This window comes from Littorina saxatilis, linkage group LG12 (genome assembly GCF_037325665.1).
Source record: "Littorina saxatilis isolate snail1 linkage group LG12, US_GU_Lsax_2.0, whole genome shotgun sequence".
NCBI lineage: Eukaryota > Metazoa > Mollusca > Gastropoda > Littorinimorpha > Littorinidae > Littorina > Littorina saxatilis.
The window spans coordinates 48,015,547-48,028,695 of NC_090256.1; positions in this window are offsets into that span (position 1 = coordinate 48,015,547).

Genomic DNA, 13,149 nt, shown 5'->3' on the forward strand with positions numbered 1-13,149 from the left:
TCTCTGCCAGCTTGCTTAGCATAATGTCCTCGGTGATGTCATCACCATGACGACACGTGCCCGCGTGCAGCCAGCCAATAACTTGCCGCCAGACTTTATCGATCTGGAACGTAGCAAGTGAAAACCTTTTTCTCTGCAGGATTCTAGACCAGCTCAGCAGCGCTCAGCGCGGCTCAGCGCTCAGTAGCAGCGTTCAATAAGGAAGGTCAGGATTCTTCGCCCGTGCGCAGTTGCTTGGGAGTAGCTTTCCCGGCCACAATTCTTTGTATTTTGGTTTTTGTTTATCCTCTCTTTTCATTATTGAATGCAAAACGGAGCTAAATTTCTTTCGTCCCTGAAATCTGTCATTTTTGAACAGATTGTCAGTCAGACTACAGATGTCAGAATTCCATGCAGGATAAAGCTATTGTACGAAAGGTGAATGAATCCTGGCTCCGGTGCATAGTCAATGAAGCATTGACAACAAGGCTCTCTGCATACTCAATGAGCAACTGGATTCACGTGCATGACAGCAGACGGAAGGGCAGCCTGGCCCAGCTTCACACCCCCTGGTATTTTTTTCCTCCATTGTCACAGCACGCCCGCAGAACGATCGCACTTTTATTTGTGTTGACACATTCACATTTTCGGATACTGGGTGCTCTATACTTATGCAAGGATTTTGTCTTTATTTTTGTGGTGTCTTTTTTTTTATCTTTTTTTTTTTATAAAACTTCTCCGGAGCATCATTTGGCCACCCATCGTCCCCTCTCACCTCCCGAAAAAAAATCCTACCAATATACATTAGGATTATACGACAGAAACACGTGTTTGGCAATCGAGTGATGGATTTATTTGCAAGCACAACATAAAAATCGATTTATTTTGTTAATTTGTGTTATGCATATCAAAATGCAGTGTGGGATTGTAGTTTTGCCACGAAGAGCGCAGAATGGCATTTCAGCCAAATGCAGTACAGAAATACATTTTAGCCACTGACAGTGCAGAAATACATTTTAGCCAAAGGCAGTGTAGAAATACATTTTAGCCACTGACAGTGTAGAAATACATTTTAACCACTGACAGTGCAGAAATACATTTTAGCCAAATGCAGTGTAGAAATATATTTTATCCAAAGGCAGTGTAGAAATACATTTTAGCCAAAGGCAGTGTAAAAATACATTTTAGCCAAGGGTAGTGTAGAAATACATTTTAGCCACTGACAGTGCAGGAATACATTTTAGCCCCTGACAGAGTAGAATTGCATTAATAGCCACTGGCAGCTTTAGAGTTAATTTCAGTCACTGACAGTATGGGATCGCAGTTCAGTCTTTGACAGAGTGGAACTACAATTTAGCTCTCTGAGACTGTATTTCAGCTACTGACAGTATAGGATTGAAAGCCAAAACCAGATCGTCTGCTAACGTTCGAAACGTTTAACTAACAATATAGGACTGCATTTTTCGTCACTGGCAGTGGAAGATAATTGAATTTCGGCCACTGATATTATTATTATTATTATTATTATTATTGTGATCATTTTTATGCGCCTAATCTAGATATAGCCCTAGGCGCTTACATATTAATTTCTGCCGTTTGAAATGGAATTTTTTACAGACAGACAGACAAACAGACTTTTTTTTTACACACAATATATAACGCATTCACATCGGCCAGTAAAGCTCAGTAGCCTATTAGGCGAGCATTCACCTTTCACGGCCTTTATTCCAAGTCAAACGGGTATTTGGTGGACATTTTTATCTATGCCTATACAATTTTGCCAGGAAAGACCCTTTTGTCAATCGTGGGATCTTTAACGTGCACACCCCAATGTAGTGTACACGAAGGGACCTCGGTTTTTCGTCTCATCCGAAAGACTAGCACTTGAAACCACCACCTAGGTTAGGAAAGGGGGAGAAAATTGCGGCCTGACCCAGGGTCGAACACGCAACCTCTCGCTTCCGAGCGCAAGTGCGTTACCACTCGGCCACCCAGTCCCTATTGCAGCATATCCTTATATTCTTTCAACTGATGATGTAGGAATGCATATATATCTGCCCACATAAGACGTCTTTGAAGCACTACATTTCAGACACTAACAGTGCACCATCATTACATTTTGGCCATTGATGTTGCAGTATTGCATATCTGCCCACGTCAGACCTCTTAATAGCACTACATTTCAGACACTAACAAAGCACCATCCTTTTATTTTGGTCACTGTTAATGCATTGCCACCCACACGACCAAGCTGAAGTAGATTCCTGGTCCACGCAGTTTTAAAGAAAACAAATACATGTAGTTCATATGACAGCGCATGAGCCGCTAGGCAGATTGAATTTCAAGAAGGGGTTGCGGATCCAAGTAAACGTCATCAAGAGTTGGAACGTCCGTGGGTGATACTGCAACATCAATGGCCAAAATGTAATGATGGTGCACTGTTAGTGTCTGAAATGTAGTGCTTCAAAGACGTCTTATGTGGGCAGATATATATATATATATGCATTCCTACATCATCAGTTGGAAAAATATAAGTATTGCATATCTGCCCACGTCAGACCTCTTAATAGCACTACATTTCAGACACTAACAAAGCACCATCCTTTTATTTTGGTCACTGGTATTGCATTAGGCCCTACCACCCACACAACCCTCCTGTCCTCCTCCTTCTCTCGTAAACTTACACTTACAGCCTACATAGACACCTGGTCTTCTTAACACAAAGCTGAAATAGATTCCTGGTCCACCCAGTTTTAAAGAAAACAAATAGTTCATATGACAGCGCATGAGCCGCCAGGCAGATTGAATTTCAAGAAGGGTTGCGGATCCAAGTAAACGTCATCAAGAGTTGGAACGTCCGTGGGTGATTAAACTTGGTAAGCATTTCGCAACTGAGCATTTTCAATCTCAGCTGAAGTGTTTCACTTTTGAACACACTTTTTGTAAACAGTTGTGAACACTGTGTAAAAGTAGCAAACATTGTAAACGCTATTTAGTGTTTACAATGTGTGCTACTTTTGCTATTAGAATGATATAGTATCTCACACAGTGTTCACAAATGGTTACAAAAAGTGTGTTCAGAAATGGAACACTTCAATTTTCAGTGTTGGAGACATTTTATGGGTATTTTTATCCTCAAGTCGGAAATTTTGTGTTGAATTATTTCGCAGATGAACGTAGTTGTTACTTGAATTCGATTCATCAAAATCTTCCCACGCTGCACAAGATGCAACTAGACTACTGATTTTTGGTATGAGTCTAAGTGGAAAGATGCTCTTATTCCAACTTAAAGCCTGGACCGATCGGTGGTGGTTAATATGATCGTGTACGCGGTAAAGACAGTACTTTTAAAGGCACACTCCTTCTCATGAATACTTGCTATTTGGGATCTTGCCAGGACTTTTTATAAGATAAGACAATCCTCGTACATGAACACACACTAAAAAATCAACATTTTGACTGCTTGCTGTGGTGACAAGTTTTTATAAATTAATAAATTAATTAATTCCTAAATAAAGGTCACGAAGGCTGTAAATGCCTTTACTTCATGAAAACAAATCCCCACTGTAAACAGAGAGCACACAGGCTGTTCATTTTTACATCTAGTCAAGTTTTGACTAAATGTTTTAACATAGAGGGGGAATCGAGACGAGGGTCGTGGTGTATGTGTGTGTGTGTGTGTGTGTGTGTGTGTGTGTGTGTGTGTGTGTGTGTGTGTGTGTGTGTGTGTGTGTGTGTGTGTGTGTCTGTGCGTGTGTGTGTAGAGCGATTCAGACCAAACTACTGGACCGATCTTTATGAAATTTGACATGAGAGTTCCTGGGAATGATATCCCCGGACTTTTTTTCATTTTTTCGATAAATACTTTTGATGACGTCACATCCGGCTTTTTGTAAAAGTTGAGGCGGCACTGTCACACCCTCATTTTTCAATCAAATTGATTGAAATTTTGGCAAAGCAATATTCGACAAAGGCCGGACTTTGGTATTGCATTTCAGCTTGGTGGCTTAAAAACTAATGAATGAGTTTGGTCATTAAAAATCGGAAACTTGTAATTAAAAATAATTTTTTATTAAACGATCCAAAGACAATTTCATCTTATTCTTCGTCATTTTCTGATTCTAAAAACATATACATATGTTATATTTGGATTACAAACAAGCTCTGAAAATTAACAAGTCGCGTAAGGCGAAATTACTACATTTAGTCAAGCTGTGGAACTCACAGAATCAAACTGAACGTAGTCCGCCGCTAGTGCAAAAGGCAGTGAAAGTGACGAGCCTGTTTGGCGCGGTAGCGGTTGCGCTGTGCTTCATAGCACGCTTTACTGTACCTCTCTTCGTTTTAAGTTTTTGAGCGTGTTTTTAATCCAAACATATCATATCTATATGTTTTGGGATTCAGGAACCAACAAGGAATAAGATGAAATTGTTTTTAAATCGATTTCGGAAATTTAATTTTGATCATAATTTTTATATTTTTAATTTTCAGAGCTTGTTTTTAATCCAAATATAGCATATTTATATGTTTTTGGAATCAGGAAATGATGTAGAATAAGATGAACGTCAATTTGGATCGTTTTATAATTTTTTTTTTTTTTTTTTACAATTTTCAGATATTTAATGACCAAAGTCATAAATTAATTTTTAAGCCACCAAGCTGAAATGCAATACCGAAGTCCGGCCTTTGTCGAAAATTGCTTGGCCGAAATTTCAATCAATTTGATTGAAAAATGAGGGTGTGACAGTGCCGCCTCAACTTTTACAAAAAGCCGGATATGACGTCATCAAAGACATTTATCGAAAAAAAGAGAAAATGTCCGGGGATATCATTCCCAGGAACTCTCATGTCAAATTTCATAAAGATCGGTCCAGTAGTTTAGTCTGAATCGCTCTACACACACACACACACGCACAGACAGACACACACAGACACACACAGACACACACAGACACACACACACACACACACACACACACACACACATACACCACGACCCTCGTCTCGATTCCCCCTCTATGTTAAAACATTTAGTCAAAACTTGACTAAATGTAAAAATATGAAAATTATGATTAAAATTACTTTTCCGAAATCGATTTAAAAACAATTTCATCTTATTTCTTGTCGGTCCCTGATTCCAAAAACACTAGGCTAGATATGATATGTTTGGATTAAAAACAAACTCAGTAAGCTAAAAAGAATAGAAATACAGAAAAGCGTGTTATCCTGCTCAGCGCGACCACTACCGCACTATTCTGGCTTGTCGATTTCACTGCCTTTGCCACGAGCGGTGGACTGACGAAACTATGAGTATGTGGTCTTGGTGAAGAAAGCAGTGCGTTCAGTTTCATTCTGTGAGTTCGACAGCAAACATATCATATCTATATGTTTTTGGAATCAGGAACCGACAAGGAATAAGATGAAAGTGTTTTTAAATTGATTTCGAAAATTTAATTTTGATAATAATTTTTATATTTTTAATTTTCAGAGCTTGTTTTTAATCCAAATATAACATATTTATATGTTTTTGGAATCAGAAAATGATGGAGAATAAGATGAACGTAAATTTGGATCGTTTTATAAAAAAAATATTGTTTTTACAATTTTCAGATTTTTAATGACCAAAGTCATTAATTAATTTTTAAGCCACCAAGCTAAAATGCAATACCGAAGTCCGGGCTTCGTCGGAAATTACTTGACCAAAATTTCAACCAATTTGGTTGAAAAATGAGAGCGTGACAGTGCCGCCTCAACTTTCACGAAAAGCCGGATATGACGTCATCAAAGACATTTATCAAAAAAATGAAAAAATGGTCTGAGGATATCATACCCAGGAACTCTCATGTCAAATTTCATAAAGATCGGTCCAGTAGTTTAGTCTGAATCGCTCTACACACACACACACACACACACACACACACACAGACAGACAGACACACATACACCACGACCCTCGTCTCGATTCCCCCCTCTACGTTAAAACATTTAGTCAAAACTTGACTAAATGTAACAAGTCGCGTAAGGCGAAAATACAATATTTAGTCAAGTAGCTGCCATTTTTCAGCAAGACCGTATACTCGTAGCATCGTCAGTCCACCGCTCACGGCAAAGGCAGTGAAATTGACAAGAAGAGCGGGGTAGTAGTTGCGCTAAGAAGGATAGCACGCTTTTCTGTACCTCTCTTTGTTTTAACTTTCTGAGCGTGTTTTTAATCCAAACATATCATATCTATATGTTTTTGGAATCAGGAACCGACAAGGAATAAGATGAAAGTGTTTTTAAATTAATTTGGACAATTTAATTTTGATAATAATTTTTATATATTTAATTTTCAGAGCTTGTTTTTAATCCGAATATAACATATTTATATGTTTTTGGAATCAGCAAATGATGGAGAATAAGATAAACGTAAATTTGGATCGTTTTAGACATTTTTATTTTTTTTTACAATTTTCAGATTTTTAATGACCAAAGTCATTAATTAATTTTTAAGCCACCAAGCTGAAATGCAATACCGAACCCCGGGCTTCGTCGAAGATTACTTGACCAAAATTTGAACCAATTTGGTTGAAAAATGAGGGCGTGACAGTGCCGCCTCAACTTTCACGAAAAGCCGGATATGACGTCATCAAAGACATTTATCAAAAAAATGAAAAAAATGTTCGGGGATTTCATACCCAGGAACTCTCATGTCAAATTTCATAAAGATCGGTCCAGTAGTTTAGTCTGAATCGCTCTACACACACACACACACACACACACACACAGACACACACACACACACACACAGACACACACACACACGCACATACACCACGACCCTCGTTTCGATTCCCCCTCGATGTTAAAACATTTAGTCAAAACTTGACTAAATGTAAAAAGGAGTCACAGGTGACGCAGTATCTACACCTACGCGTACAGGTCTATGCTACATCTAGAACACTGTACTATTGGGGGGAAGGAGGGGGGGGGGGGGGAGGGAGAGAGATTCAGATTCAGATTCAAAACTTTAATACAAAGGGATAAAGGTTTTAGGCAATGCCTAATCTTCCAACCTGTCCCTTTTAGACATACATGACATTATACATTACAATTATATATTTATATAACATGTATTGAACAGCCAAACGAATAACTAATTAACTAAGAATTTGTAATCAGGTTAAAAGTAACAAAACACTAGTTATAATAACGTGGTTCATTGATTAATAAAATGATGATTAAGATGTTATGCAGTAACAGTTATGATTTTAAAGCTTAGGGAGAGAATTATTTTTGACAAAGATATTTTCGAACATTTTTTTTAAAAGATGAAAGGGTTTGACATGTTTTACAGTACATTGGAAGTATATTCCACACAAGCGATCCCCAGTAGGATAAACTAGATTTATACAAATCAATGCGTGGGAATGGTAGCGTATAATTCAAAAGCCTCGCTCTACCAGGAGGACGCTCAAACAGGTCTTGGATGTATGAAGGTGTTTCATGGTTGTACATTTTAAACATGAAAACACTAGCATTTAAAAAGAACTGCTGATGTAGCGGAAGAATGTTCAGTTGAGTGTATTTTTCTTGAGTAGTCATATTGGGATCTCGGTTTAATAACTTTACACCTCTCTTGTGAAGTGTGTTTATTTTCTTTATATGAACATCACTGGCATTGCACCAGACAGTAGATGTATAGCAAATGAACAGAGAGAGAGAGAGAGAGAGAGAGAGAGAGAGAGAGAGAGAGAGAGAGAGAGAGAGAGAGAGAGAGAGAGAGAGAGAGAGAGAGAGAGAAAGACAGAAAGAGAGTGGGAGAGAAATATAGAGACAGAGAGAGACAGACAGACAGACAGACGTAAAGACAGACAGACAATGACAGACAGACAGGCAGCTTTGGGGAGAGAAAGAGACATAATCAAATCAAATCAAATCAAATCAAATCAAATTTTATTTTACGAGGGTTATGGCATAAGCAATATGAACGAGCTTCTTTTCAACCAGCCCTCGCCCAGAGAGGGACTATTCTAATCTTAAATACATATATATACAAACGTAAAACAATTACAAAAGATAAGCATGACAGTAAAAAATAACACGTTGTAGGCTATACATACATTCTTGCGTTATGAAACACTGATGCTTTATGGACAGATATGATCAATATGAAAATAATCAGAACGAAGTCTTCCATCACTGTGACTTTTCGTAATTTGACATTAAATGTAATGAGAGGTGTTTTTTGAAAGTATTGAGACTTGTTGGGACTCGAACTGATTCCGGGAGAGAATTCCACAAAACGCTGCCAGAATAAGCTAAACTTGATTTAGAGAGATCTATCCACAGAATGGGGACGTTGAATTTTCGGCTTGGTTTGGCTTTACATTTTGTAATGAAAGCACGTGGTGCTTGGCCGGAAAGGATTTTGTGAAGGAGCACGCCTTTATTTGATTTAAATCTTTCTTTTAAGGGCAAACTCTTAAGTTTTTTATAATCGTCGAAAACAAGACTGGATTGTTTTAATAGAACTGATTTTAGTGCTCGTCTGTGTAGACTATACAGTGGTTTTAAAATATTTGCACTGGCTGAGTCCCAGATGGTCGAACAATAATCCGTGATGGTTTGTATGTATGCATTATAAAATAATAACCTTGAGTGTGGATCAAGAAAGTGTTTTATTCTGTTCAACAAATATATTTTCCTCGACATGGTTTTACACAACGATCTAACATAATGGGTCCAAGATAAATTATTATCGATATTTACTCCCAAAACTTTGTGATCTCCTACTTCCTCTATTGCATCGTTGCCAATTAATAAGGAATGAGGATTATTCTTGATGTTTTGTCTTTTTTGCCTTGTTGTAATTAACATGTATTTGGTCTTTTGGGGGTGAAGACTCATGTGGTTATATTCCGTCCAATTAAACAGGATAGTGACAGGCTAGAAAAGCTAGTCAAGAAGGCTGGATCTGTTGTAGGCAGGAAACAAGAGACCATTGAATCAGTTTGCCAGAGACGACGGACTGACCGACTGACCTCAATTTTGGCTGACGAGACACACCCACTGAAACCTGAATTTGACTCTCGACGCATTGACTGAGGGCTATGGTTGCTAGAACGTCACGTTTCCGCAATTCTTTTGTTCCCAGAGCTATCCATGCTTTCAACCAATCACATGTTAGAGGCCTCTATCATGTTTCTCTGTCATAATTATTATTACTGTACTCTGTTGCTGGGTTATCTGTAATGTATGTATTTTTAGTAACTGTATTATCGTAGTTCAAATGTGCGGTGTTCTAGTCGACATGTGGTGCTTTGTATACCTTGTGTGTGCGTGGATGTGGAGGTGGACTCTCGGACGTCTTTACACCCCCGGTATAGGGGTGTGTATAGGTTTCGGTCGATGTGTTTGTTTGTTTGTTTGTGTGTTTGTGTGTTTGTGTTCGCATATAGATCTCAAGAATGAACGGACCGATCGTCACCAAACTTGGTGAACAGGTTCTATACATTCCTGAGACGGTCCTTACAAAAATTGGGACCAGTCAAACACACGGTTAGGGAGTTATTGGTGGATTAAGATTCTACAAGGACTTATAGAGAAACATATTCATGGTCAAAGGGAAATAACCTTCTCAGTTGGTGGCAGTGAGAATGGGTGCAGTGAGAATGGTTACTTCCCTTTGACCAACGGGGGTGTTTTTCCTACCTCGAAGGAATTTCTTGTTTTGTTATTGGAATTATGGTTTTTGTTAAATTGTATTGCTGTTGCTGTTGTTGTTGTGTGAGTGAGCTGTGTGTTGGCAGACTTGACTTGACGGATGACTGTTTGCGTTAGTGAGACTGTGATCATACTCATAATAATCACATTCACTTATTTTCTTATGATGTTTTTGTTTTTTATTATGCATTCTTATTCTTTTGATTGGAAAAGAGTATTGTTACAATGTAGTTTCCATATGGATTAATAAATTTGAGTTGAGTTGAGTTGAGTTGAGATCATCTACACTGTTCTGCAATGATAAATAAACTTTGTCTATTTTTTTTATCAGAAGTGTGTATGGTCGTATCATCAGCATAAGAGAGAGAGAGAGAGAGAGAGAGAGAGAGAGACAGACAGAGAGAGACAGAGACAGAGACAGAGACAGAGAGAGAGAACAAAGAGACTGAGAAAGAAAGGAAGAGCTCTAGAGAGAGACAGGGAGACAGACAGACAGACAGACAGTCAGTAACGATTGAGGATCACAACGTATCTTCACGGTCGCGTTCATCATCCTCCAACCAGGCATCATTACCGTTCCCCCCCCCCCCTCTCCCCCATTCCCACTTCCACCCCCACTCCCCCCCAAAAAAAAATTCAGAGACAAAAATCCCGATGGAGTGCGCGAGGGTCCAGAAAGCAATTTGTGGTGTGTGAGAGAGAAATGGGGAGCGAGCACTATTGATCCGGCCGGTCGACACAGCCCATTCTCAATCTCAAGACGTCTTCATGCATCAACCAAAGCTGGGTCATCGGCGGTGGGGGAGGAGCACAGGGTGAGAGACACTGAGATTTCTTGTCTGTATAGTACTGGCCAGGTTTTGTCTGTACTGCGACTGCTACCAACCAAAGCTGGGTCATCGGCGTTTGGGGAATACAGGATGAGAGACACTGAGATTTCCTGTCAGAAAAGCACTGGCCAGGTTTTGACTGTACTGCGACTGCTACCAACCAAAGCTGGGTCATCGGCGGTGGGGAATACAGGGTGACAAAAACTGAGATTTTTTGTCCCTATAGCACTGGCCAGGCCTTTTGTCTGTTGTGCAACTTCTATACCAACCAAAGCTGGGTCATCGGCGGTGGGTGAATACAGGGCGAGAGACACTCAGATTTCTTGTCTGTAGCACTGGCCAGGTTGTGTCTGTACTGCGACTGCTATTAACCAAAGCTGGCCAGTGGCGGCGGGGGAGTACAGGATGAGAGAGAGAGAGAGAGAGAGAGAGAGAGAGAGAGAGAGAGAGAGAGAGAGAGAGAGAGAGAACTGGCCAGGTTGTGTCCTGTACTGCGACTGCTATCAACCTTTGTAAAGTTGGCGTAAAGAGGACAGCAGTTGATAATCTCTAGACCAGTACGATCGGACACAGCCCATTCTCAATCACGACACGTCTTCATGCATCAAAAAAAGCCGGTTCAGTCTTGGCGAGAGACACTGAGATTTGCATTCCGTAAAGAACTGGCTAAGGTGCGTCATGTACTGTGACTGCTATCAACCTTTGTGAAGTTGACCAGTGTAATAATTACAATTTCAAGACCAGCACGGTCGCTCACAGCCCATTCTCAATCACGATACGTCTGCATCAAACAAAGCTGGGTCAGTTTCGATGAGGGACACTGAGATTTGTTTTCTGAGTAGAACTGGTCAAGGTTTGTCATGTACTGCGACTGCTATCAACCTTCGAGAAGTTGGCGTAATAATGACTGCAGTTGACAATGTCCAGACTTCTTGAAGGTGGGTTCCTTCTCGTGGAAGCCATCATGTTCAATGCCCAGGCTTTTAAAATGCGAACACCCGTCTCCATGAGAACAAGCCTTGGAATAGTAGAAGTCCACAGAGCTAAGTTTAGCGTTGCTAGCACGAGAAACTAAAGTTTCGTCTGCCGCGCGCCCATCAGTGTTGGCCTTTTTAAACGGAATGGGGGCATCATTCAACATAATCACAAGACAAAAATCGACAGCCTGGCAGCTTCCTGTCTAAAGTGGACATTTTGTTGTTGAACTGTAATTTCGAAAATGACACCTATGTCAATCTCCTCAGTAAAAGGTAATTCAGTAACAAATCGACGGGCGCAGTGGCGTGGTGGTAAGACGTCGGCCTCCTAATCGGGAGGTCGTGAGTTCGAATCCTGGTCGCTGCGACCTGGGGGGTTAAGAGTGGAACGGATTTTTCCGATCTCCCAGGTCAACTTATGTGCAGACCTACTAGTGACTTAACCCCTTTTGTGTGTACACGCAAGCACAAGACCAAGTGCGCACGGAAAAGATCCTGTAACCCATGTCAGAGTTCGGTGGGTTATGGAAACACGAAAATACCCATCATGCCTACTCAACGAAAGCGGATAGGAGTGAAGCTGACTATGCTCTCAGAGTATAGTGTGGGGAACCCAAATGGGCAAACGAGCTCACACGTAACCAGAAAATTCTGGAACGCTGAAAAAGAAGAAGAAGTAACAAATCAAATCTAGCTGTACACAGTATTCAGAGTCGCTTTTGGTTCTTGGTATGTGTCCAAGTGAAATTACGCTCTATTCCACGTGAAAGCCTGGGCAGCTTTGTGTGCGGTGAACATGAACTGATCGTGTACGCGGCCGGAAATGATGGTAGCACAACTTTGTTCAGTGAGGGGCGGGAGAGATTGTGACTGAAATTCGCAATCCGAAGCACTGGATGTTGATCTATGCTGTGGCTGCTATCAACTGTAGTTGAAACTGGCTTAATGATGACCGCCTTTTTGTGTCAAGACTTCTTTCCAGCTTTCAGGTGATCAAACCACAGCCACGATAATTATGGGAAATAGCAATCTCACCAAGCACAGTTTGCACGCTGAAGAAACAACAAGGCTGAAATGAAAGAAGCGCGGGATACATAAATAAATCAATCATTCGCGAGAGCGAACAATTATTGACAATATATGGAAGAAGAACTGGGTTAAGATTCATAACAGGAACCAACAGTCATCCCATTTATATTCGTAGAGGAGAAATAATGTCACGATGTTTATGCAGAAGTATGGAACGTTTGCGTTGCATCGTCGACCAAAACGTGCAAGGATTTAAAACAAAAAACAAAAAATCCCATAACAACTACAAACAAGTCGCGTAAGGCGAAATTACTACATTAAGTCAAGCTGTTTAACTCACGGAATGAAACTGCATTTTTTCACCAAGACAATATAGCTTCATCAATCCCCGCGAGTAGTAAATCGCTCACTTTTCACGTGCAAAACGAAGTAAAATTGACAAGCCAGTATAGAGCGGTAGCGTATTGCACTAAGCAGGAAAGCGCGCTTTTCTGTATTTTTTTTTTTTTTACTTTCTTAGCTTGTTTTGAATACAGACATAACATATCTATACGTTTTTGAAATCAGGAAATGAGAAAGAATAAGATGAAATCATTTTTGGACCGATTTTAACCATTTTAATCGTAGTG